At 42.5% G+C, this 27,424-nt stretch overlaps 1 long non-coding RNA gene across 1 annotated transcript; it reads left to right on the forward strand.

Annotated features, from left to right (window-relative positions):
- The first annotated feature begins 17,540 nt into the window (after positions 1-17,540).
- On the forward strand, positions 17,541-27,041 carry LOC147648507 (uncharacterized). The gene is made up of 2 exons (XR_015280126.1): positions 17,541-21,789; positions 24,929-27,041. It is a non-coding gene; the product is annotated as an uncharacterized LOC147648507 (long non-coding RNA).
- The last annotated feature ends 383 nt before the right edge of the window (positions 27,042-27,424 follow it).

Below are 27,424 nucleotides of genomic sequence, written 5' to 3' on the forward strand. Positions count from 1 at the left end.
AATCAGAGAAAAACATTGAAGATTGAAAAGGGCTGAAAGGCATTTTGTAGGAGAAATGGGAATCCAGCTTGAATACAAGTTTCAAAAAAGTGGAGACCACAGCCCCATCCCTCCTCAAGCTTCTCTCTTAAAGCATGCAGTGGAGGCTTCTTCTGAACATTGTTCAGCTTTGAGTGGTCTTCAAGACCTTCCATTCCCACCCTGTCAAATGCACTGTCAGGCCATCTCTACATACCTAGAGCCATGTCCAGTGGTCTGATTTGGTTGCACATAGTTGGGCTTTTTCAAGAAGTATCTGTCCTGCACTAGGCCTCTCACCTTCCAGCTCCACCACCTTGGACCTCATTTCTCCAGGCTGGCATGCTTTACTTGCACCGTCTTCCATGATTGGTCATAGAAGTGGATCTGGAGTTCACTCAGACACTTTTCATTAAGTGGTGGCTATTTGCTACGCAGCTCTTGCTTCTGTTAGGTGATGAGGACATCTAAATCTTAAAGACAATAGGTTAGGAGATTCTCAGCTAATCTTTAATGGGAACACTGTCCCAGGAGGGTTTGAGATATTGTGTGAGGCTTCAAGGACTTTTGTGGACTAAGCTATTTGGCTGTCACTATGTTAAACCTTTCTGAAACACATAGCTCCCTTTTTATTTGTGGGGTGTGTTATTTGTGTCCTGATTTTTCCAGTTACACTGTCTTTTTATCTTTTTATCTTCCCCACATTCTCTTCAGCTGACTATCTGCACAAATGTTTCTCCATCGTGCCAGCTTGATATCCCTCTTCTGGTCTTCCCAGCTTGCCTCATTACTTTCTCTCTTTTGGTTTTTCTGTCTGAAAACACCCAAACTGTCTCAGTTCACCTCTGTTGACAAAACTTGTGCATACTCATTGATCTTCACACTTAGCCTGACTCATTCCTGACTCATTTCATTCATGGAAAAACAGCTGTTTATCTCAATTAAATTTTGATTGGCAATTAGCATCAACTTGTCACTATTACTCAGTTTTCTCCAGTGTCCCCTTCAGCTACTTTCTATGCTATTTTTTCACCTGGTTTCCATGAGAACCATTTCAGTATATCTCTATCCTGCTAGACCTATATTTGGTTCCTGTCAGGAAAGAACAAGCAGTTTACTCTCAGGCAACCTTTGAGGCTTCAGCTGTTCCAGCAATACTTAGAACATGGTGAGATGGTGAGAATCACCTCATCAAAATGTATCCAGGACATCCCATGTACTCATATCCTGCTATACCATAATAAATGGAAGTCTATCCCATAGCACACTTCTGGTCTACACCCAGCTTCAGGTGACAAAAGGTTTACAGATGTGCCTCAAATCTCCAGCTGTGGCAGGGAACAAGAACAAAGAGGATATTCTGGTATCCTTCCCTTGAGAAAACAGCTAGCTTCCTTTCAAATCTCACCAAACAGTTTTGTTCTGTTTTGTTGACTGGCCTTGTGAGATGTCCTTTTGGAAGTTCATTGAGCACTTGCAGTTTCTCTGAAAGAATGAGGGGAGAAATGGGGCTGCTCTCCTCCAATGGGACATGTAGCTCCCTAGCATACAGAACCAAGCTTTGCAGAGGCCCCAGATGAGTCAGCCAGGTGACTGGCATCCCCTTAGGAGTCAGGGCAGGGCATAAACCCTCATGAGCGCCAATAAAGCACAACACAGGGATCTCACAGTGCCCTCAGGGCAAAGAAACTGCAACAAATTAAAGATGATGCAATTTGTGTGAAAGATCTTGCTGAATAATGCCATGCTATATACAGCCTCTGAGAAAATAATACTAAAGGAGTTTTTACTTCACATAGCTGTCCCTCATCACTCAGTATTTTTACAAACTATTATCTGGCCTTGGTGTATGTGAGAGCTTCTAAACAGAAATAGTTCATTTTTTTGCCAATGAGAGCATCAAATCTTGTCCAATTACAGCCTTATGAGAGCACCAGTTATAATGTCTTTAAAACATGCTGGCTCAGATGGTTGAGTATCCCTCTGTATGGAAGTGCTTGTTTCAGTTCACCACCTGCTCCACCTTAGGGAGATAGTCCTTACACTGCAGAGAGTAATAAACAGCTGGCAGTCAGTAATATTGCTCCACGCAGGTTTGTGAGAGCATACCCTAAATTCATTTTATACCTAGCCTGAATGGGAGTGCGTGACATGAGGGCCAGTGGTACTTGCACCAGCTAAATTGTCTCAGTGTGATCTTGTAAAACTCCAAAGTCCATGATACATCCATGAAGACTTTGACATGCTTAGTCAGAGGCTCATGTTTACATATCACTTATTCTGTGTAATTACTTATTCCACATATGAGAGCAGTGTGAAAAAGGAAGAGTCAAACTCCAGTTCTTCAGAAAGACAGTGGATACATCATCTTCAGCTGTGCTGCAATAGCTGCCATGAACACGAGATAAGACAGATGTGAAGTACTAAGTAAGATAAAACATGATGTATTGCAATTCTTTTATCAAGCATTTCAGTAAATTCCCAACTCATTCACCATTTTTTACCCCATGTGGATTGGGAGAAAAGGCCTCAGAGATTAACTCTCAAAATGCTCTATGAAAATAAGCAAAAAGATGGCCTGTGCTGTCTTTCCTCATCCTTCTTTCATTCGTAAAGCACTTGCACGCGAGTCTGCTGGGAAAGACGTGGAAGAATGAATAAAATAGGCAAAGGTACTGCGAGAAAGAAGCTGATTGATAGCCAGGGCAGAAAGACATGGCAGTTCCCAGGTGCAGAAAGTTAAACAAATCTTTTGTATTTGCAGAGCAGAGGAGGTGAAATGAGGATGATTTATTGAACTTTAGGCCAGTGTCTCTTTCAGACTGAATCACTGGCTCTTGGAGTCTGACTTGTTCTGACTTGAAGTTTCTTACTGCTTGGTTAGACCAGGTGAAGGAAGGAAAAGTCCTAAAACTTGTCCACTCTCTCTGTTATCTTACCTAAGAAGATATGCTATTACTCTCTTTAAAAGTGCTCATATTCCATTTTTAGACTTACTATTAGCAATGCTGTTGAATTTTCAGCATCTTTCACTGCCTTATACTCTTGGTATTTTTTCAAATGTTGTCAGCTAATTGACCTGGGTTGAATTCAATCTTTAATCTCAAGATAAGAAGATCTGTCTCTCACACGTAGCCAATTAAGCTTTCTAGAAAAACTCCAGATACAAGTATCTGAAACAGGCTTCTTAAAAAACTTGATCCTGTGGACAAGGAACCACTACTCATAATTCAGAGAGTATGGCACTTGTGCAAACTTTAGGGGTTTTATTGCCCAGATTGTAACATTGCTGGATTTTCTTTGAAATTTCATTTCTTCTTTGCTCAGTAACTTCCTGACTTACTTCACGAGATTTGTGCCAAATTTGTACAAATTTATGTATTTGTGCCTGACATTACCAGAGAGATAGAAATGCCCACACAGAAATGAGGCAGACGTGAGAGGGAAAAATAAGGATAGTGACAAAGGCACTGCTGCTTTGTGGAGCAGGATCCTGTCTGTCACTAAGAAGATCTTGTAAAAAAATATTCTAATCCCAAAGAAAGTTTATTGATGTTTATGCTTGCTGTGATTCTGAAGCTGACATAGATGTATACACTGACATCTGTCACTGACCTGACTGGTAACTGTGTTTGGTCCAGATGGTTAGCTGAGTAGGGAAAAACTTCTGCCCTGGGAGGATGTTGCCATCACCTTCAGCAGTACTACATCACAGAGAAGCGGTCATCAAAAATACACCGAAAAGCCTGAGAACCTCGTTAAAAATCCTAAAATGCCATTATGTTTGTCAAGTAGAGTCAGGTCTGCTTAATCACAACTTGTTTGCCAATATCCAATTCTGTCAGCTAAATGAAAAAAAAGAAAAAAGTCTAATCTTGTTCACATGTCCTATTAAACTTGTTTCTGCTTTAATCTGTGTGATGTTGAGACAATGCCAATAAAACAAGCATGATTTAATCAGCTCTGACTGTTCTGATCTGACAAGCACCTTCATTTGGAGAATGATTTCTTGGCCATCCATAGAATATTCATGGGCTCTACAGGATATTCAGCTCTCCCTCTATATTTGTCAAAGATTTCTGCAGGGATTATGGGTCTTGTAGCCTGGCATGTGTAGAAGAATAATATTAGCCATTCCAAATACATTTCAGAATAACAAATCAAAATTAAATTATGATATATATTTAAACGTTTTTCCAAACTTATGCAGGCTGTTTGTTTTTCTTATACAATGGGAGGAAGATTCCCTCTCTCCTAGGGATGGCTGCTAAGGAGCTGTATGTGGGCCCAGCTCTAAGTATTCCTCTTGTGTAGGCCACTCACTTGATAACCAAAGGTGTTTGTGGTTGACAAATCTTAATTTTGGACCTCTCTCTGAAATCAGAAAACCACATGAATGCCAGTGGTGTCAACCAGTGGTGCCAACTAATATTTTTTTTTTTACTCTGTTGCCTGCATGCATTTTATGACCTTACCTATCCCAGGCTGTCTGAGCTGTGTACGTTTTCATATATCCTTTGAGTCTGCTTACACAATAAATGCTAAATGAGGGGAAATATAATCACCCCAGTTTACAGCAGTATTTGCAAATATGGAACAACATTTTTGCCCATATTTGGGAATTGGGTGGCAAAATTTGATCACTTTATATTTGACTGTTATAGTGTAATTATAATAATTTACTTCTCCTGATTCTTTATAATAATTGGGAAATTCATAGAGTTCCAGAGTGGTTTGGGTTGGAAGGGATCTTAAAGATCATCTAATTCTAGCTCCCTTACTATGAGCAGGGATACTTGCCACTAGATGAGTTTTCTCAAAGATCCATTCAACACGGCCTTTAATACCTGATTGTGGGATGGTGTGTCCACGTCTCTGGTCAACCTGTTCCAATGTGTCACCACCTTCACAGTAAAAAAACCTTCCTTACATCAAATCTAAATTATCTTCTTTTAGTGAAAAACCTTACCCCTTGTCCTATCACTATCTGCCCACTTAAAACGTCCCTCTGCCCATTTTTTATAAGCTTCCTTCGAGTACTGGAAAGCTGCAGAGAAGGCTTCCTTCTTCATGTAGAAAAACCCCAACTTTTTCTGTGTGACTTCATGGGAGAAGTAGTCCAGCTCATTGATCATCTTGGTGGCCTCCTCTGGACTCCCTCCAGCAGGTCCATGTCCTTCCTGGCAGGGACCCCAGAGCTGAGGCAGCCCTGCAGGTGGGGTCTCAGCAGAGCAGAGCAGAGGGGCAGAATCCCCTCCCTGGCCCTGCTGCCCACGCTGCTCTGGATGCAGCCCAGGACACGTTTGGCTCTCTGGGCTGGGAGTGCCCATGGCTGGGTCATGTCCAGCCTCACACCCACCAGCACCCCCAAGCCCCTCTGGGCAGGGCTGCTCTCAGTGAGTTCTCCAGGCTGTACTCGTGTCTGGTATTGCCTCAACCCAGGTGCAGAACCTTGCCCTTGGCCTTGAACTTTATGAGCTCATGGTCTCAGTTCTCAAACTTGTTCTGGTGCCCCTGGATGGCATCCCATCTTCCTAAAGTGTCACTTTCTCATCTCCCTGCAAAGATACTGAGGGTGCACATGGTCCCCCTGCCTCTGTCACTAATAAAGATAGTGAAGAACCAAAGTCTCAAGCCAGCCCTGAGGGACACCACTCATCACTGGCCTCCATCTGGGCATTGAGCCATTGACTGCAACTCTTTGGCTGCATCTGTCTGGCCAATTCCTTATCCACTGAATGGTACATCCTTCAAATCCATGTCTCTCCAGTTTGGAGGTTTTGAGATAAGGATATCTTGTGGGATGATGTTGAGGCCTTACAAAAGTCCAGGTATATGACATCACTTGGTCTTGCCTGGTTGACCTTGTACACTACTAACTGCTGCAATATTTGCTGTGGCACTGATGTTTTCTAGATGGAACTGAACTAACTATTTTTGTTGACAGATTTTTATATCATCAAAGCTGGTTGACTCAGTAGCCTCTCTCTAACATGCTTGCATCAAAACAACTGAGTGAGGTATATGGGTAGTATTGTTGCTAGGACCCACAGCACAGCTGGCAAGGCCTGGACTGAGAGAGGAGTGGGCTGTGCTGGGTAGTGCTCACCACAGCTGTGCCTCTGAACCAGCTCTAGGCTCGGAGAAGCCCCGACACAATCACATGTTGAGCTTGAAATGTAAGAGCGATTTGAACTTTTCTGTTGTTGTTTTCTTCTTTTTTGTATTTTTTTTCTGTTGAAATCTAGGTCCAAGAACCAGGCTTAGTATTTCAAGACCAGGCTATTATAGTGCAAATAAACAAACTATTTTATACAGAATCTTATTGGGAAAACATACTTTTTCTCAGTCATATCACTCCAAAGAATTCAAATCCAGGAATTTAGGTTTGCCCAAAACTTGTTACGTCAGTTCTCTTTTAAATGGGGGATATTATAGATTGAAGGGTAAAGATCAAAAAATTACTATCTACCATTTTGAAATTGTAACTTTTCTCTAAAAAAATCTTTTTTTTTTTTGTTTCTCTGTTTCTGCTGCATCTCTTCTGTATTTTTCTTTTTATTCTTGGATTTCTCAGCCTTCTTTGGACTGAATTCTTTTGGGATCCTCCCTTGTGGGGAGCCCTGCTTATCTCAGTTCTTCTGATTCGAAGAAAACTCCTGAGCTCATTAGAATCTTGTTTCTCGTGTTTATTAGAAGGTCATCACCAAACTTAGCAGGTCTCTCCAGGCTGGCTACACAAGGTTGATCTTTGCAATCTGGTACATTTCTTTCTTCTGATGGTACAAACAAGGCCTTGTGGCACACTTCGTGTCTGATGCACAAAATGGCCCCAAAATACACAGTTCTTTAATCTTTATACCTATTTTTACCCAATTAACAATAGACATGTCTATTATTTTTCTTAATGACCCAATGACCCATCACCTCTGTGATGCACTGCGGCATTTTCTATCCAATCACTTACTATTACCCAAAAACCTCTAGGAGAAGAACATGAAGAAGAAAGAAGAAGGGACAAGACACAACACTCTAAATCCTCCATCTTGTCTCCTGTTCTCTAAACTAATTTTTTTACCCAGTGATTTAAAAGAACTTTCTAATCTACACACTTACACTTGTAGCTTTTTCTATCTAACTTTAAAATTTGTTTTCATGTATCACCATGAAAACATGCTCATGAATTTCATATAATATGAAATTCAGTGTTTTTCTGGATCTTATAGCTAAGTATCAGAAACAAGGGCACACACTCTGTATTTCAGGCTCCAACAGAAATACTTATGTGAAATGAAAGAAAATTTGTCACTTGAATATGGACATATGAACAAGCAGCCTTCTATTCACAAACCATGTGTCATGCTTGATTTTCTCAACAGTTACAGAAGGTATATTTACTAGGTCTTGGTTTTCACTGATTTTCTTCCACTGAAGATAATGGAAAAAACTTCCATTAATTTCATGGAAACAAGATTTGGCCCCTAGTGACTCTGCTTGTTTCTTTCCCCACATTTTCCTTTTGAACAACAGACAAATGATACATCCTGAAAAACAGCACCTTCATTAAGGCTGGAGAAAGATTTAAAAATTAATGTAGATAAATATTAATTTTCTGTGCATACAACTGTACACAGCCCTGAAAATTATAGTTCTTATAATTTTAACCTATCAAAGGAATTATTTAAAGGTGTTACTTTTCAATTTCTTTTTTTGACAATAATTTAACAGTTTTAGAAGATGTTGTTAAAGTAGCAGTAGACTTCATTGTCTCTGTTTTGCCACAGTGAAACAGTTACCAGATTTTTGGGGGGGATTGTTTCCCTAATTTTGAGCAATAAAAAAGAGAACATGTCCTCTGATTATGCAAATTTACCATGGAATTAATCTTAGGAATTAATAGCCGAAAATACCAAAACACATCACTTAGGGGTTATGTAACAAAGAAAAAGGAAGGATCAGAGAACATCCCCCAGAAACCCACTGCCTGAATTTCTTCCCTGTTCATCTGTGTCAGCCTAGAGAGTCTGGAAGATGAAAGAAAAATATCCTGCTTAGACAATGCTGTCTTGACTCTGAATTTGTTGATAAAGATCATTTCAAATGGGGGTATTTGACCCAAAGAGTAATCTTCAGTGGCAAAACCCCCTTTTCTCCATAATGTGTACATTATGTATTATGTCCAAGTAGCCAAGTGTGGCTGAAACTGCACTGTCCCTTGGTGTTGGCTGCCAATCTGCAGCACTAATAAAACCCTTGATTTGCCTCCACAGGATTTTACCTAGCACTTTTTGTGTGAAATTACACTGTTTCTGGAAAAATTTCATTATCTGTGCTGCTATCAGCCAAGGATACAAGGACTTGAAGAGCACAGTTTCCTGTCTCAAACACAGTTAAAGCCACAGAAGGACTTTGCTATCAGATAAGCACAGAATGGAGTGAAAACACATGTTTTTAAGAAATAGGATAATTTTTTTTTTTCTGCTACTGAAGCTGTCTCTTTCTATCTCCTCTCTACTCTCTCTCTTTCTTGCTTTCCCCTCCTCCCATCCTGCACTCCATAGACTTCCATCTGTCCCCAAAGGTGCCATCCACCATCTAATTTAGAAGTTAGTACCTTTGCATTTGTATGCTGGGTCATAGCCTGAGTCTGACTCGGGTCCTCCCAGAAAGCTTACCATGGAGTGTTGAAGCATTTCTTCTCTCTGTGCCATACAAACATACCCCACCAAAACTTTTTCATTGAACTTCCAGCTGCTTTCACTGCATGAAATTTTCAAATTCATTACATGCTTTCACTGGTCAGCATCAGGTGGCAAGCTTTCTTGTGTCATGCCACTACTGTTCGTGTATCACATGTTGGCAATGTGAAAACAAGCGTGTACAACCCAGACAGCCTAATCCTGTGTTGCAGTGACTCAGGAAAAACCTAATTCCAACAGATTGGCTACCTGAGGCTAAAGCAGAAATTATAAATCTCTTTCCTCTACTTATTTTATTCCCATCCTCATTCACTGTTCAGATTGAAAAATCCTCTCTGCCTATCCTGATACTTTCAGCTTTTCTCTGCTGATGTGTGTTGACTGCTGGCTCCACTGAGCATCAGCCAGCCATGCAGTTTATCAGGTGAGGGCACATCCTTCCTCTGCAGCAACACTGCCCAGGCAACCCACCACTGACTCCTGTGTGGCTTGGACAGGGCAGCTCTGCAGTAAAAGACCTCACTGGAGGGTTTATGGCATGCAAGTGCTTGGATGCCAGGGTTTAGGATAATGGGTGATATCACCCCACCTCTGCAGCCCCATGGCATGTAGCACCTGTCCTGCATCACAAGCATGTGGTCACTTCCTGTGAGGCACTGAGCAGAAACGCAGCAGCAATTGTGCATTACACCCTGCAGTAAAACACAGTCAGCAATAAAACTACACATAGGTGGGAGAGGCTTTAACTGGATGGTGAAAGACAGAAAGTGTGTAGCTGTTATGCTACACTTTGGACATTAAAATTAAGTCAGCTTCTGACTATGAGAGCTGTTTCATGTCATGACTGATAAAAGAAATCATATTAGTAATAAACAGAAAGAGAGAAATGGGCCCACGAGAAAGAAATTAGAAGACTCAAAAGTCTGTCTTTCATACATTTCATCAGTATAGACAAACATGCAATTTTCATGCCCTGCCCTATAGGGGGAAAATTGTTTTGAGAGATAAGTCATTACTGTTACTGAGGGCCTGCCTAGTATGTATGATGCTTCACCTGAGGGACATGTAAAAACTTCTGAGATAAATACAGCGAGATCTTTAAAAATTTCTAATAAAACTTTAAAAGCCATTTAAATATTAAGTTAAAGGATACCATTTTCCTTTCAGTTGTGAAGGTTTGCATCAATGGCATCTCATAGACGTGGAGAGAAATCATCTGAGCAGGGTGTAGTTATAATGGTATGGAAGCAAAATTAGTTAAATCACAAAATCATAGGAAAGCAAGCTGCATTGTAAATAAGTAGGTCAGTTCTAAATTAAAGCTAATGATAGTTTTTTACATCTATCCAGCAGGTGTCTTGCCTAAATGATTGCTGTCCTTTACCACATCAGAAAAACTCCTGACTTATATCTGCTCTGATTCTTAATCTCATATATATGCTTTAATTGCTGGCTTAATAATTCATAAATAATTGCTATTATGTACCTATTTGATCCAACACTTAAAAATGTTCCAACGTGTACAAATTTTGTACAAATCAATTCACTCACTGCACAGAGAAAATAGAAGCTCAGTGACTATAATACCCCAAGGGAATCTGTGGCCATAAGAAGTTCCTAAATTTGTTCTTGGATGGTGTAATCCAAAACAACTAAATTGTGAGGGTACATTATTGCATTGACTGTGAAATGACAATTAGAAATTTCCATTACTTGTAAATAAAATTTTGAAATGGTTTTCTAAAAGCTATTTACATGGCCAAAGAAATACAGCCCCAAATTTCTCCAGTCTGGTATCTGTAATTTAGCAGTAAAATCACAGAAATTTCCTTCTTGTAATAATGTCTTGAGAGTATAGAAAATAAGCATATTTTCACAGAGTGAATGCAGTAATTTGAAAAATAATAGTAAGTTACTTGAACTACAGGAAAAAAATACATTTTCTTAACAAATATTTAATTTCAGATAAAAAGCTGATTTATCATTTATGTTTAATAATATTTTTCCTCTATGTTTAAAATGTGTGAGAATTCTAATTTTTGTTCTTTGAATTTTCTATCTATGTCTAGTAAAAAAAAAAAAAAGAACATTTCAATAAACATACCTGAAGTAGTATTATTTACAAATAAATATAATGTAAATGTCATTGTAGTATGTAAATATAAATGATTAATCATACAGTATATGCATACCCATACTGTCTGACTCCAAGCGGACCAGAAACAAGGGTTACCATCACACTATTAATGAAATACAGCAGTGATGTGGCTCCAAGAAACATGGAAGAAGCGCAGAAGAAATTAGGGCAAAATCATGTTGTGCTCACCTTTTTGCCTGCTGGGATTTCTGTGGTGCAGATAAGTTGTGAGAGCCTAGAGTGACAAGTACAGAATGGAATTTGTAACAACACAGTTGGCTAAGGGACACATTTGGAATAACTTATGTACAAAATGCTTCTTACTCAGGTGTGCAGAGCCACATTAGAGCAGGAAACACTGAGGAGCTGTATGGGGTGCATGAGAACATCTAGGACCTGCAGTAAACTGGGCCAGAGCTCCTTTTTTCTCTTTCCTCTCATCTTCATGTCAGTTGTATAGGACTTGCTTCAGTAGTTCTGGATCTTTTTTGAAGCAAAAGCCAAGAAAGTTCCAGGAAGGATCCCACTGAAATTAACTTCTAAATCATACACACTTTGGTATGAGTCAAGGTAGACCTAAATGCAAAGAAGCAGGAAAACACATAGCAATGATTTCTCCTGTTGCTACAAAGCTTGGGGAACTCAGGGCTGAGCTGAGCACTCTCAATTCCCACTCCCACTTTGGAGCTGGTAGGAATCTCTCCTGAGCTGGTCTTCTCTCCCTGGACAATTACAGCCTGGTCAAAACTTCAGTGTAAGGCCTGTGAAAAGGTGTTCAGGGTCTGTATAAAAAGAAGTATGTTTTACTCTTCCTGTGTAGAAATGTGAAATGAAAATTACATTAGTTTGGGTAAAAGCAGCCACTGCACTGAAAATGTGTTGTAGGTTCCTATAAAAGACACAAAGCTAATGGAGAAAGCCCAGACCCATTACAGGAGATGACATTTTCCACAAAGGAAATGTCTTACACCACTATTATGGAAGTGATACTTGTTCACTTTTAGGAATTTTCTTTCATTCTTGGAACTGTTTCCAAGAATCTTTTGTATTCATGCACCAAATATTGCTAAAAAACAAGTATGGTCGTCTACTTAGTGTGTAAGAAGAATTTTAAGGAATATTTATTGTTTTATACAATTGACCTGTGTGAATATAAGAACATGGCTCTGGCTATGGCCTTTTTCATAAATAAGTGTCAATGTTTTTGAAAAAGTTCAATATGTTTTTGAAAAAGATTTACTCTTGCTAAACTTTATGCTAGTTAAGAGAAATACTACTCAAGAATAAAAACCTTCCATATAGCATAACTGATCTTTAAAGGGCTGTTGCTGACCATAAATTAGAATATTTAACAGTGGTGTTGTATCTCAGTATTCTGAGCAAAATTCTGGGATTCTTTATCTTCTGTAGCAAGAATCTTTTCATGGTTCTTGATTATAGTTACCCCAAAAATCCTTAGGCCCTTCAGTACAGCTGTGCTGCATCTGTTTAAAATGGGCCACATTTTACCCTGGGTAGCACATTTAGAGGAAAACGTGTATTTTATTTTTGTAAGTGGCCCTCCACTTAGTCAGCAGACGGGTCTGACATGCATGTCAACAATCTGATTTCAAAATCTGGTGCAAGAGAGGCAGTAGAAATACATGTGAGAGTCAGAGAAGGCAACAGGGACCACCTCCTTCTCTTATTGTGTGCTTTTAGAACACCAGAACACTTTAAAGGTATTCTAATCTCCTGCTTCTAGGCTTGCCACATTTGTTGGGAGGAGTAAATAATAATAAGTAAGGAGTAATAAAAATAGCTTTATTCAGCTGTGCAAAAGTCATGCTTACTCAAATTCATGTAAAATTAAAACAAAATATTTTAGTTCCGATTTCTAAAACAGTGAGCATGAGTTAAAAAAAGGCAATGCTGGGGAAATGAAATAAAACTACCCCTGGTTTGCATACTGCCGAGGTCAAAGTTCAGAGATCTCCCTATCTCCCTTGATCTGACTATATGGGATACAGTGGATGATCCTCTTGTTGACAGTTCTTAGTGAGCCTTGGAAGACTAGAAAAATGTGATTTACCCTCTGCATGTTACTATTGGCTATCCTTATCCTTTAATTCAGTATCTGTTTGTAGGTTAGCAGCATGACACAAACTCAATTGAGTGAGCTCCTCCCACTCATTATTGGTTTTGTATTGAAGCTGGCTATGATGCTAGTCCATGGTTTAGTACATTAAAAAGTTGGGGGTGATTGAGTTACAGCAGAAGAGAAATGTCAGATCTGGGGCAGCTCTGGGTCTGTCAGACTCTGTGGATAACAAGACATGACTCTTTTAACAAGGCAGACTTGTTCTCTTCAGGTCATCTGCACACTGATGTGGGCAAGGTGAAGTGAAGGGCTGGTGAAGTTTGGGAAGCTGACTCAGATGTCCTGTATGCCTAGACACCAGTTTGTGCTAATCCGTCCCTCTAGGTGACAGCAACTAAGTAGTGATGCTGCTAAAAGTCTCTGCGTGAGGCCTGCAAAAGCCCAGCCCCTGGAGCCATATCCTCCCAGCATCATCATTGGCACCATCTCTGTTTCCAGGGGCTCTCACTTCACCCCTCCGTAGAAAGGTAAGAGCTGATGCTCAGTAACAACATCTGACCAGAAATATGGAACACCTGAACTTCACTGAAGCTGTTTTATAGAAACCAATGAGGCAGGTAAACAGTCTGTCACCCCAAAACCTCCTCATGGTCTGTGTGTGAGATTTACTGCTCCATAACTAATACCACACCATGAAGCAAGTTGTATTTAATGATATTAATTCTGTAAGGAGGTCCCAAATCCAGGAAATGACAATCTCATCTCAGTGAGATGGTGGGCTGTTTTTGTTTTTTTTTGCATTTTATTTAGTACAGTGCAAGTCCTTAATTCATGGGGAGTTATATGTCACAGCTCTTCCTGTGCCTGTTGCAGATCAGGAAAATGTGAGAAGAAAATTTCCCTGTTTAAGGTACCCTGTAACCAGAGGAAAGAAGTATTGGGCCAAAAGCCAGAATTTCTAAGAGTACCTCTTCCAAAGAGTGTTGCTAATATTTCCACAAGGCACCATGGTCATTACTAAGCTAGGCTTTTCATTCTCCTGCCAGGGAAGAGAACTCCAGTCTCCAAAGTGACATATCTAAGTCAGTTCCCTCTGCATGCCAAATTGAAATTCCCGATTACACAATCTGCAACTCTAAATCTAATCACCAGACTGAGAATAACCAAGGTATCCTGACACCCAGCACTATTCTTGGCTCCCCTACAGCTGATTACCTCCAGTATGCAGCATATGTTCTCTGTGTCTCTCAGGACTGCTCTGTGCGCAGCATAAACACCTAGGTGCTCCTCCATGTGGTATCTAGGGTGCTCCTGGAAGCTCTGAGACCATTACTCTCATTGGATGGGCTTTGGAAATTAAACTATTGCTATTTTTCTCCAGAGGAGCAGTCCCTAACTTGAAGTAAAACCTGATCATGTCTGCGTTTTAGACTAAGAACTTCATTCAGCTGGGCTGTTACACCAGCATTTTGCACTCAAACCTCTGCATCCTGTCACATCTGCGCAGTCTGTCAGCACTCACTGGATGCTCACCAACTTCCTCTACAGCTTCTGAGGGTAAGAGATACCAAGCCAGGAGCAGTGCCAAGCCCGTCTGCTGACACTGGGGTCACAGAAGTTCACATCTCACTGTCCTTTATCGGACACCAACGTGTCCTTAAAGATAAAATTTACAGCAGCTGTAACTGTGGTACAAAGTTTTACGAATACATGAGTAAGCTTTTCGAGTCATTGCATCAGACACAACAATATGGAGCTGCAGAGAGATTAGCAGACCTCTCTTCAGATCAGGAAACGTAGCAGGCAGCTGCTTGTTTGAGCGTGAGCACCACTAATGCACTAACAGAAGGTACTGAAATTACCTGTCTCCAAACTCTCAGTGGCAGAGCAGTCCAGTTTAAGTAGAGAGTTGAGATGCTCAGATTTGACAAGAAATTTCTTCACTTTCATGGGCCTAAAATAAACACAACTTTACAAAGTAGACCTAAATCTAACTTTAATGAAGCTTTTGTGCATTAATTCCCTTCATATACAGTCCTTGTCATTAGTATCTTCCATTGGCTAACAAAGAATGTATTAGAAGAGAACTTTTCCAGCTGAAGAAAGTATTTGGCTTGTCTTGGCATTGCCAAGCAGTTTCATTTGTAATTTTCAAGGACACTTGAACAAAAAAGGAGCAGATCTTTGCAAGTTAAATTTAGTTTTATAGTCAGTGTCCCTGCTTGCAGTCTAATACTGCACTCAATCTGTGCTGGTAACTTCAGTATCTGTGATAAAAAATTGCAGGGAATATGCACAGAATATTCCTAGCTTTCATTGATGAGTTCTGAACACTGATCAGTTAAGGGTTCACAGAATTGGCTGTCCCTGTGCTTTGTTTTGCCTAATATCAGACTTCGTCTGAAAACCCTTTTTTAGCTTAGCACATACAGCTATAACAGCTTAACAGCTATACTGGCAAGGAAAAGATATATAGGTAGCATTTCACAGTCCTGTGTCTCTACCCTGAGAGTTCAGTGTTGCTTCAGGGTCAATCTTCTTGTGTCCAGCAGAAACAGCAGAGCTCAGAGGAGGCATGTGAATGAGACAGACTTGAGTGTTCAGAGCTGGGTACAAAGAGGCTGAAGGTGGGTGGTGGAGGAGGTGAACAGACAAAGAGGCAGACATTGCCAACAGAGGCTCTTCAACACACATTGACCAATAATCAGGCATGTGCTGGGGTATGCCACATTTGTCTCTTGGTTTGAACGATTTCTGTTACTCTTGGACAAACAACTTCTGTAACTGTGAGATGTCCCAGATGGATGGGGTGGCAGGTGTGATTCAGGTTCAGCTGTGGCAGCCGGGCTTTAACTGCTCCTGGAACAAGGTGCAAGAGCAGGGGCATGGGCCACATTAAACTCTTCTCTCCTTGGGTAACTCAACCATCATGCTCCTAGGAAAGGGCCCTGCTATGGTAGATTGCATCCCTATTCTAAGGTTTAAGCAGGTGAGTGAAAAAGTGGTAAAAGAAGCCTCCAACTGCCTGACTCATGAAGTATTGCATATGGTGCCACACTGATGAACTGACTGAGCACCTCTGACAAACAGCAAACAAAGAAACCAAAGGTGACTGGACACTGGACCTGGGAGAAAGGAGCTTGGTTTGCATGTTTAATCAATTATCTCCCTATGTCATTCCACTGGCAGTAAGCTATGTGAGAGAAATCCTGTCAGGGTCCTCAGATTGACTGCTGAGGCAAAGGGCCCATGTGTGAAAAGCTTCAGCAGCTGAGGGAGATGTTAATCTCCATGCTCACAGGCAAACTGCTCAGAGCATAGGAAACTTTTCCAGTCCTGACACAAAGCACATGCTGCCGCACTGGGGGTTCTGCCTGTGGCTGTAGGCCCAGGGTATGCACACACCCACATGCATACACAGACCAAACACAGTTAATGGAAAATAACAGCAAAGATTAATGAGCTTTCTGCATCTTCTCTTGAAAGCACCTGCATTTTTTAAAAGAAATTCCCATTTCTTTATGGAAAAATTTCTGAAGGTTTCTTGTGTTAAGCTCTAGGTTTCCATGTAAGTTAATGATATTTGCCAGCTGTAGTTGCAGTATCTACAGAGGAACATTGAAGATCTGTGTTAGTTTGGGACTCACAAGAAGTAATTCATTATGCATAATGGTGATGTTGGCAGTGCATGCCAAATGGTTAAATCTAATGTAGCATACAGTTTCATTAAGACACAACAAAATTAATCTATCCCTTCCCATCAGGAGGTTTAAACAAAAGCAATGGGGAAGGAGATACATGGAAAAAACACCAATTCATTAATGAAATGAAGACATGTAAAATAATTAGGCTTATAACAATAGATTAGAGGACTAAATTAACCCTTTTATTTTCTGTCCAATATGCACAAGTCAGAACCCTAGCACTGCATGTTATGTAAATGAAACTTTAAGTGTCTTCCAGTTTTCTTCCAGGGAGAAGATGAACAAGAAGATCAAAACAAAGCCACTAGTTCCTTTGAATAACTTTATTCTGGTTTGCAAAAACTGCCCATGGTGACAATTTGCATTCAAAGTCACACTTTGGATCTCCAGTGGGAAATTTCAAATGAATTAGTTAACTCAAAGAATAAAAGAGAAACAGTTGCCACTAAACTGGTGTACAATAATTTGTGCAATTAATAATATTGAAACTAAGGGACCAACCTAAATTAATGGAGGTATAGAGCTTTCTCTTGCTTTCTCAGATATGCTAGATGGAAGGCACAATTTTCTTTCCTATATGTCCTGTTTCCCCAGTAACACAGGTGTATATTTTACACCTGTGCCTTAACAGATGCTGCTTACTTTAAGGTGTAAATGAAAGACAAATGTCTGAAAATACACTACATTCATTCAGGACAAGAAAAAACCCAGATGCACAGATCTTTGAATAAAACAAGTAATCAATAAATTTCCTGGCCTTCTGTACTTAAATTATTTTTTTTTTAAATTTAGCTGAACACAACAGGAACTCTATTTTCTGCTTACAGATCTCAGCTCTGTTCTGGAGGAAAGAAACTCTAAGCACCCAGCAGTGCTTAGGGGATGAGGTGAATTTAAGGCACAGGAGAGTTCTGGGAGAAGCTCCCTGCAACCCTGAGGAGCACAGGACTCCCATCCCTAGGCCTCACTCCAACTCCACCTCTGTGGACCAGGAGTGCAGCCTGCCTACAGCATTGCCTGGATGTGAGCAATGAGCCGTGGATGTCACCTGCTAGCCTTTTGTTCCACTGAGCACCCAAAGCTGGAGCACTGGAATGTTGTGAAACTCGTGTGAGAATCTGTGGCAGCCCGGCCTGCTCCTCTGACAGACCGGCCTGCTGCCACCTCAGGACTGCGTCAGTCGAGAGTGACGTGGTGATGGAACAAAAAATGACAGGCTCAATGGAGTAACCCGAAACAAAAACACCTCTAATAAGGGTAAAACAACAAACAAGGTAATACAAACAGAGGTATGGGGATACTCCTAAAAGCCAGGGCCAGGGTGAATACAAAGTGTATGAAGGGTAGGCTGGGGGTGGAATCTGATGGTGAGGGTCCAATGAGGAACAAGGGTTAAGAATATTTAAATCACTGAAGCAATTCTTAACCAATAATAAGAAGGGGAACAGAGAACTTTCCAGCACCAATCCTTATAAAGAGAAAACTATTTACATACTGATTCCCAGGTGGCAACACTGGTGGAGTTATGCTCACCCTAACTTAAGTGAAGGTTTACAGAGTGGGCTCCCATGGTTTTAAGTTGATGCCTGTGGTCTGATTGACTCCAAGAATCCACAGTGCTATCAAGCATATAATACAACATCAAAAGTCTCAATGCATATGGCGAGAACCTGACAGTTCCCTTTCCAAAATGACTCTACCAGCATCTAAAATGGGAGACAAAGTTGGCAGACAGCAGGAACATCACAAGAGATCGTCTTGCAAACACCACGAATCTATGACCCCAAGGGAAACGTTATCATACCAAACTTGGCAGCAAGTCCGTATCCCAAACTGGAATCAGGATTTCTAAGGCCTAAGGCAAGTAGCTGCAACAGCAGAACACTCAGCATCCCACCACAGCAGAACAAATGCAGTAGTGCATGGCATAACAGAATTCAGGTGGACAGAGCTGGTAAGTACTTAAAATGAAGCATCACCAATTTCTTTTTTTAAATATTACTGCTAGTGATAGCTGAAGAAGGAGGCTGCGGGGAGCTGTTTCAGCAGCTTTGGTCTGAGCTAGCTGAAGCTCATTATCTTGTTCAGGAGATCCTCATGCTCTGTTCTGATCATGCCTGTTTACTAAGTTCAACGTGTTGCTTCAAAGACATTCTGCACAGGGAAATGGCACAAAGACAGGGAAAGGCAATGGTCTTGGTCCAGACTGAAATCTTGTCTTTGAATTGCTTGTTTCACTCTAGGATTTCCCTTCTGTTTTCTACAACCACAAACACTTTATGGCACTAAATTCTCACTGATTCTCCTCAATCTAGAGTCCATGTACCTTCATTGACTTCAAAGGAAACAAAACTTTACATGCCTAGACTCTGATGTCTGAGGTAGGATGCAAGGTCATACTGATTTTGTTATGGCAATGTTATCTTGGAAGGCAGTGACACACCTCCTCTGCGTGCAGTACAACAGGTATTGTAATTATTGAATGCATCTCACTTAGTCAAAGTGAAGCACCTCTCTCCCTGTCCTGTCCATCCTCTTATCAAGCTGCCTAAGTGGGGAATACCCATACAGTTGATGAATTGGCTTTGGTGATATTGCTTCAGAGTTGGCTGACAAGAGTTAAAATGAATGGACTCCAACGTAATTCCTCAGGTACTCACTTTGTTCATTGTAATAGATTAAGCAGATATTTTAAAGATAAATGTGAAAACAATATTTTTATTTTATATAAATTGAGAGATGGTTGCAGTCACTAAACTGGATCTGTGCCCCCTGCATAACTAATTAATCTCATGGGCACTCCAAAGCCAGTGACTGGAAAATTCAAGAATCTAGAGGTAAATATTGCTGGATCATAGACAGCAGCCAGAAGTCCTCTTCATCTGGAAAACTATCTATTTGACCATTTCTCTTTTTAAGGTACAGCTCATCTTAACCTCTTAATTGCAAAGATTTGCCAAGATGTATGTGATGTATCATAGATAACAGTGACACTTCTGTAAAGGTACCCTATTTTAGAAGAAAATAATAGTCTTACGGAGATGACCCAAGGGCTCCTGAGGTAATAGAAACCTACAGAGGAACACTGGTGGAAAATGTGAGGAAAATTAAAGAGCATTCCTCTAAAAAGGCTACATAGTTAACAGCTCAGCTGAATTGCCTCTACACCAATGGATGCAATTCTGGGTAACACACAGGAGGAGCTGGAAGCCACTGCGCTGTTGGAAGGATATGAACTAGTTGTCGTCTCTGAAAGCTGGTGGGATGAGTCCCATGATGGGTGTGGCTAGAGATGGCTACAGGCTGTTCAGAAGGGACAGGCAGAGCCCTCTGTGGGTTGCCCCCCACATCAAGAAATTAATGGAATATGAAGGGCTCTCTCTGAAGAACAGCTGCAAACAGGTTTGCAGAGAATTTTTGGGTGAGAATCAGAAAATAATGTAACAGAAGGAACTTTTTGGATTGTGCCTATACAGGCCCTTGATCACAGAGAGTGTATTGACTATAAAATCTTGCTCCAGCCATGGGAGGAATCATGCTCACAGGCCCTTGTTCTGCTGGGACACTTCAAGCCCCAGCATCTGCTGGAGAAGAAGCAGAGTGAGCTGTAGGCAATCCAGGGGACTGCTGGAATGCATGGAGAATAACTTCCTAAGCCAGGTAATGGACAGCCCTGACAGAGTGGATCTGTTGGTCACTGGTGCAAGTGAGCTCATGGGTGACATCAAGGATGGAGGCATCCAGGGCTGCAGTGAACATCACTGGTGGAATGCCTGCATGAGTGAGCTATGGATGATGTTTATCTGCATTTTTGTAATGTCTTTGACATGGTCCCCCCCAACATCCTTAACTCCAAACTGGATGGATACAGATTACGTGGGTGGATTTTTTGGTGTGTAAGGAATTGGATTGATGGACAGCACCAGAGAGTTGTGAAAAATAGGCACTCAAATGAAGATTAGTGACAAGTAGTATCCCTCAGGAATCTATGCTGGGACCGGGATTAATATTTTCATCAGTGACACAGTGGCACAGTGAGTGCCACTCACTGTGGAGTGAACAGTGAGAAACACTTGCAGAACACTTGCAGATGACTGCAAGCTGAGTTGTGCTGTTGGCAGACCTGAAGGATGGGATGCCAGTCAGAGGGACCTGGACAAGCTCGAGAAGTGGCCCATGGGAATCTCATAAGTTTTAACAGGGCCAAGAACAAGGTCCTGCACCTAGACAGGAGCAACCCCAGAATCAATATAGCTGGGGGTTGAAGGGATTAAGAGCAGCCCTGACAAGAAGGACTTGGGGGTGCTGTTGGATGAAAAGCTGGACATGACCTGGAACATATGCTCACAGCCAAGAGAGCCAGCTACATCCTGGGCCGAATCCAAAGACTGAGTAGGTTGAGGGAGAGGATTCTGCCCCTCCACTCTGCTCTGGTGAGATCCCACCAGGAGTGTTGCATCCCGCTCTGTGCTCCAGCAGCACAGAAAGGACATCAGCTTGCTGGAGCAAGTCCAAAGGAGGCCATAAAAATGGACCACCTCTCCTATGCAGAAGGACTGAGAGAGTTGGGGCTGTTTAACCTGAAGAGAAAACATTCCAGGGAGAGCTTAATTCCCCAGTACTTAAAGAGACTTTGTAAGAAAGATGGTTACATAATTTTAGTTGGATCAATTGCAACAGGAAAATAAGTAATGGTTTTAAACCAGGGTAGATTCAGATTAGATATAAAGAATAAATTTCTTACAGTGAGTGTGGTGAAACATTGGAACAGGCTGACCAGAGAGGTGGTAGATGCCCCATTCCTGGGGCTCTTTCAAAGCCATATTGGAAGGGACTCTGAACCACCTTAACTATCTGAAGATATCCCATAATAGAAGATGTCCATTTTGGGGCAACTGGACTAGACAACCTTTAAAGATACCTTCCAAACTAAAGTGTTCTATGATTCTATGATTTTAAGGTTTCACATAACTTTGTGTGTCCACTTTCTCCTCTACAGTCATGACCCTGTCCTTCTCTGCTGCATTTGCTGCTTCATGTCCCATGTCCTGGCATTGGTGTCTGTTAACCTCAGCTCCCCATCACAGCTGTTCCGTTCTCCTCTCAGTGCTGGTCCTAGCATGGCAGTGGTTTGATTATTGAGTTCATCAGGTGTCGCTCCGATTGGGAACGGCTTGAAGGAACGACCATGGACTCTCAAGGGAGTCACGACAGGAGAATTCCTTAGTTTATTGCTTCAGCTCTGTCTTATAGACAGATACGTGGAAAAGTACAGAAAGGAAACTCTTATTGGTTAACAAAGTACTACATTACCATCATTGGTCAGGGGCACTCTGCCCCCCTTGACTGTCTCTTGCAAGGAGAAACAACAGGTTGCAAAACAACACCTGCAAGGCTGTTTAGTATCTCTGAGAATTGTTTTAATTCCTTCTCATGAATTTCCCAGGCTAGGCTTCAGTCAGGCCTGAGAGCTATGTGGCCTGCAATAACTACAGGCACTCTGGTTCAGATTTAGCATCCACAATTCACCTTTTTCGCTTAGGAAAAAAAAAATAAAAATGTACTGTGTTTGTAATTTTCTGTTGGGCCCTTCAGAAAAGGAACAAACACAGCACAAGAGGTTTCTTTTACTAGAAATTGGAATGGATGCTGATTTAGAATTAATTTAGAATTTTGGTTTATGTTTTGGTATTTAGGATTTGTTCTCCTTGCAAGGATTTGATGGTTGAGTCTAATATTTCTAATTCAGTGAATTAATACACACACTATACAAAACTATATACAACATTGTTAGTCTGTTTGAATTGACAGTCTAACATGTCAATAGAGTAGTTTGAAAGAACACTAAAGTGATAAAAACAATGCACAATGCAATTTCTATGCAATTTGATCCCCTCTTCTTATCCCGCTTTTTTTTTTTTTTTTTTTTTTTTTTTTTTTTTTTAAATACAATTGAGGGATTTTTGAGGGATTTATAAAGTTTTCATGGTTGCTGTTATTGTTCATCGGGTTTGAACAGTAGTTCATGAATTTCAGGAAGGTTTAGGGAATTTGAAGTTACTATCTCTTCACGGCTGTTTGTCAGCTCTGTAAACACAAAATTTAAAAAATACAAATGAGTTAGTTTTGGGTCCCGCAGGGACTGCAGGACTTTGGCACGGCTCAGGCTGCTGGAGTTGACAGACTTCGTCGAGGTATTTCTTTGGGTTGGTGTAGCAGGTCCTGGTGGAGGGCCTGCCGCTGTCTTTCTCTCCCCCCGCCACCTTTATGGGTGCGGGGGGGCTGCTGCTAGAGCTCAGATCGGGAGCTGAGCACGGCAAGCGCTCTCTTTCCCTCCCGCGCCTCCCTGCTGGAGTGCGGGGGGACCGTGAGGGCGAGCCGTCCCGCGCACGCGCGGGGAGAGCGAGGTCGCCGCCCCCCCCCGCCTGCGCTTTCTCGCCGGTGTTTCGGACGCGCGGGGGGGGCGATCCTTGCCACGGGCCTGGCCCCGGCCCCAGATTTGGGTTTGAGTTCGGGTTTTTCGGGGTTTTCGCGGCCGGCGGCGGCGGGCAGGCACAGGGGGAAAGCAAAGCTGCTGCTTTTCTTCTCCCCGCCGCTCCTCCGCCCGCGGTCGGCCGGCGGCCGGCCGGACTCCGGCTGGTGGCGGCGGGCAGGCGCAGGGGGAACGCGGTTGCTGTTTCCCTTCCCCCCGCCGCTCCTCTGCCGGGGGGAGCCGCGTGCCCCGCCGCGTTGGTACACGGGGGGTTTGCGTGGGCGGGCCCGTCCCCTCCCTCGGTGGTGGCGGCCCGCTGTGTTTCGGAGCTGCGCTCGGACTCCTCGGTGGCGGTGGCCCGCGCGCTGGGCGCGGGGGAGCCGAGCGCCGACTCTCTCCCCCTCCCCCGCCGCGCCGACGGGCTGCAGCGGGGATGTCTGCGCTTTTGTTCGCGGCACAGAAGGAAGAAGCTCGGAGAGCACGGAGGCGCTGGAGAAAGCAGGTTCTGCGGCGGCCGGCGGTAGCGCTTTTGGCGCCGGCGGAGGCTCTGCGGGTGGCACGGGCGGAGGCGGGCAGTCTCCCGTTGGCAAAGCCCGCGCGCCCAGCTCCGCGGATGGCGGCCGCTCAAACCTCTCTGGAGAGGGAGATCTCTGGGCTGCGGGTTGCTCTCGCTCGCCGCTAAAGTCCTCCGAGGGTCTGGGCAGAGCTAAAAGAGCACTATGCAGCTCATCCACGGTTTCACCTCCCGGTCCCTTATCTTGTACAAAGGAGGCACTCCCGGCATCTAAGTTTTTCCTCCCGGTTTCACTGTCCTCAGACTGGCTCCGTTTCAGCGCTTTAAAAAGCACTCCCCAGGTGGCTGCTAGGCTACACACGCTGATATCTCCGTTCATGAATTTTGACCGTAAATGGTGCTCTATCGACAGCCAAAGTTCGAGATTAAAGGCATTGTCCATAGTTATATCAAAACCTTGCTCTTTCACTCACTGAAATAAAGCACGCATGGCATCTTCAGAAACACTGAGTCTCATGCGGGGCAGGGCATCCTGCCATGCAAGGTAGGCAAGCTGTTCATCAGCTGAAGTACAGTCCTTCATTATGAGGACTTTATCTTGGCGGCTCCGCGAATGCAATTATGCACACGCTATCGGCTCAGACCCGGGAATTTTGAGCTCTGCTTCACCAAGATATGCCGTTCCAAACCCGCTCACTGGCAGGGCTCCACTATCCCGTTGGTTTCTAGAACCAGCTTCCTCTTGGAAAGCCCGGGAGAATTCCACTTACCCCTCTAGGAGGAAGGGCTGGCTTTTCCCCGCTCGCTGCTTACCCTCAGGGGATTAGCAGATCACGTCGGTTGCTCTCTGACCTCGGGGGTCGGCTGCAGTTTATCTTGGGTTACCGGACCTCAGGGGTCGGTTCCACATCACGTCGGGGTCACCAGATGTCGCTCCGATTGGGAACGGCTTGAAGGAACGACCATGGACTCTCAAGGGAGTCACGACAGGAGAATTCCTTAGTTTATTGCTTCAGCTCTGTCTTATAGACAGATACGTGGAAAAGTACAGAAAGGAAACTCTTATTGGTTAACAAAGTACTACATTACCATCATTGGTCAGGGGCACTCTGCCCCCCTTGACTGTCTCTTGCAAGGAGAAACAACAGGTTGCAAAACAACACCTGCAAGGCTGTTTAGTATCTCTGAGAATTGTTTTAATTCCTTCTCATGAATTTCCCAGGCTAGGCTTCAGTCAGGCCTGAGAGCTATGTGGCCTGCAATAACTACAGGCACTCTGGTTCAGATTTAGCATCCACAATCAGGAGTAGGACTGCATGCATTACCAACCACAGCTCTGTCCTCCCTTGTTCATGCATCAACAAAGTCCTGGTCCTTGGTGCTGGTGACTTCGAGAGTACAGCCAACTTCTCACTAAACTCCAATGTTTGGCTATGTCTCTAAATAAAGAAGAAAAGTGAAGTATGGAAAGCAGCATTTCTGTGAAAACTTCTGAATTTTCACTTTCACATATCATTAGCAAAGAAAAGAAAAAAACCAACCCAGACTGGCAGTCAAATTCACTTGAGTTTTCAAGGTCAGGACTTAGGGAAGACAGTTTTATTTGTACATTGAGCGAATCATATCTAGAACCCAATGGGATGAGACAAATTTGGCAGCCAGCAATGTTGTTCTCAGAGTGCCACTTTGGAAGAAATCCTTGTGAGATGGTGTCCCCAGCTAAATAAAGGTGTTATTCTGGCAGCTGAACAGACACCAACAAACTGGGAAGAGCTTGTTGACCTCCTTCCCCAGGACTGGCCTTTCCTGGAGCCAAAACAGTGTGATGTCGTTTACAGCATATTATGGACTTTCCTGAAAGACATTTTGTCATGCTAATCCCAAGCTGGAGTATCAGCCTGAGAAATCTGGTGTGCCCTTTTCATTGCAAGGCTAGGAAACAAGTGGAAAATTGGTGGAGAACCAGTTTTGGAGAATTTAGAGAAAGAGGATTGGAGAATCCAACCTGATATGTCTGAGAGTCTTTGGAGGCTGCTGTAGACTCTCTGCTTGCTCTGCGAAGTGAAGAAGCCAGAGGCTGAGACTGTGGTCCTAAACCTACTTAAAATTATCACCAGTTGGCAGATGATTACAGTGTACAGCCTTTCTTCTATCAAACTAATGGAACTTTTGAAATTAATTAATAGAACCCTGAAAAATTCCCAATTTTTAATCTAACACAATTTTCAATGAGATGGTGGATATAGGCCTAAGTATTGCCATCAGTTATGCACATAAATTCCTACTGCGCAAAAATGATTGCATTGCTAAATGATGCCTGATATACAAAGATCTGCATGTTCTCTTTTTGCAAGACCGAAAAAAATGGACATTTTTTTATCTCTTCATATAAAAGATTAGTGTGAGTCATTTGATTCCATTTCAAACTTTTCTATATTTATTGTTTTATATAGTTATTCTAGGCATTTGCACCCTCAACAGCTACTTAAAAGCTGCACTTGCCAAAACCTGTCAATTATTGCTTCAGTCACAACTTGCACAGTCAGAGACAGAAGCAGAGAAAGAAATTTTAAACTCATTTGGATGTCAGAATTTCACAGTAGAAACCTCTCTCTGTGGATATCAGTGTCATCTTTTCAAGGAATACTGTGTGAGCTGGTTTGAAAGAAGCTGCTCCTGAGTGAGCAGCTCATTGGACAAGAGAGAGCAGTGATAGGTAGGTTTCAGTGTAGTGGCAGGGAGGGGACATTGCAGAAAAATAGGACTGGCACTAAGGAAAATGAGATAGGAAAATACATCTCAAGTGAGTGTCTTGGTATGTGGGTGGCTAGATCAGTAAACTCCCAAAAGAGTCTCGTGCTACTTTACTTTCAGCCTATGGTGTGAAGATACTTATGCTGTTGGCCAACACCAAGAAAACCACACAAGAAGTGAAGTTCCTGGTCTTTAAACACTTTGAGAAGTGGTGGATCAGGGAAAACCATTGTTCCAGAAAGCAACACACAGCCAGAAATGGGGGGTGAAGGCTGATCTGCATGCAAAAGGTACATGGGACCCTCTCTGGTCCAGTTATAAAATGCTGGGCCAGGAGCAGACCACTGCCACTCCATCAGCTGCTCAGCACATGAGTGGAAGGGTAAATTCTCCTGGAAATGGTACAAATCTCACAAAGCTGATGCCAGAGATGAGATGCCAATGGTGTAAACAAGGCCATAAAGGGATCTATAGGTGATGAGTTCTTTCTACATAGATATTTTTAGTGTGTTTAAGTAACCTGTAGTCCCAAAATTATAGGAAATCTCTTTCACATCATCATGATTAGTTTATCTCTGCACTCTCCTGTCATTTCAACTTCATGGTCTTTTTGGACTGCAGTATCAATTCAGAAAGTAAACACTAACACAAAAGAAAAAAAAATTATGATTATACCCATGTTGCTTAAAATGATTAATTCTTCAAAGTAAAACACAGGGATAGGCTGCCTCAGCTTAGATCTAGAGCTAATGGGAAATTGAGAGTGGTGTGGGCACAGCAAGGAGGTCCCATGACTCCAGAACTGGAGGCAGAGCATCTCTCCAGCAGGCTGCAAGGTCTCCCAGTCAGTAGAGCCCTGCTTGGGTTGCCTGTTGGACATACTTCCCCTCTTTACTCCCATCCTGGAAACACCATACAGACCAGAACCCCCGCCCCTCTCTATTTTGCTTTGTTTTCTAGCAGAAGTGTGCGTCTGAAAGCTATCACTAATAGTATTTTGGTATAGGTAAGGGGCCATGCTGGGCCAGAACAGCTAAGTGAAAGGA

Source organism: Cyanistes caeruleus, chromosome Z, assembly GCF_971803275.1.
Source record: "Cyanistes caeruleus chromosome Z, bCyaCae1.hap1.1, whole genome shotgun sequence".
Classification (NCBI taxonomy): domain Eukaryota; kingdom Metazoa; phylum Chordata; class Aves; order Passeriformes; family Paridae; genus Cyanistes; species Cyanistes caeruleus.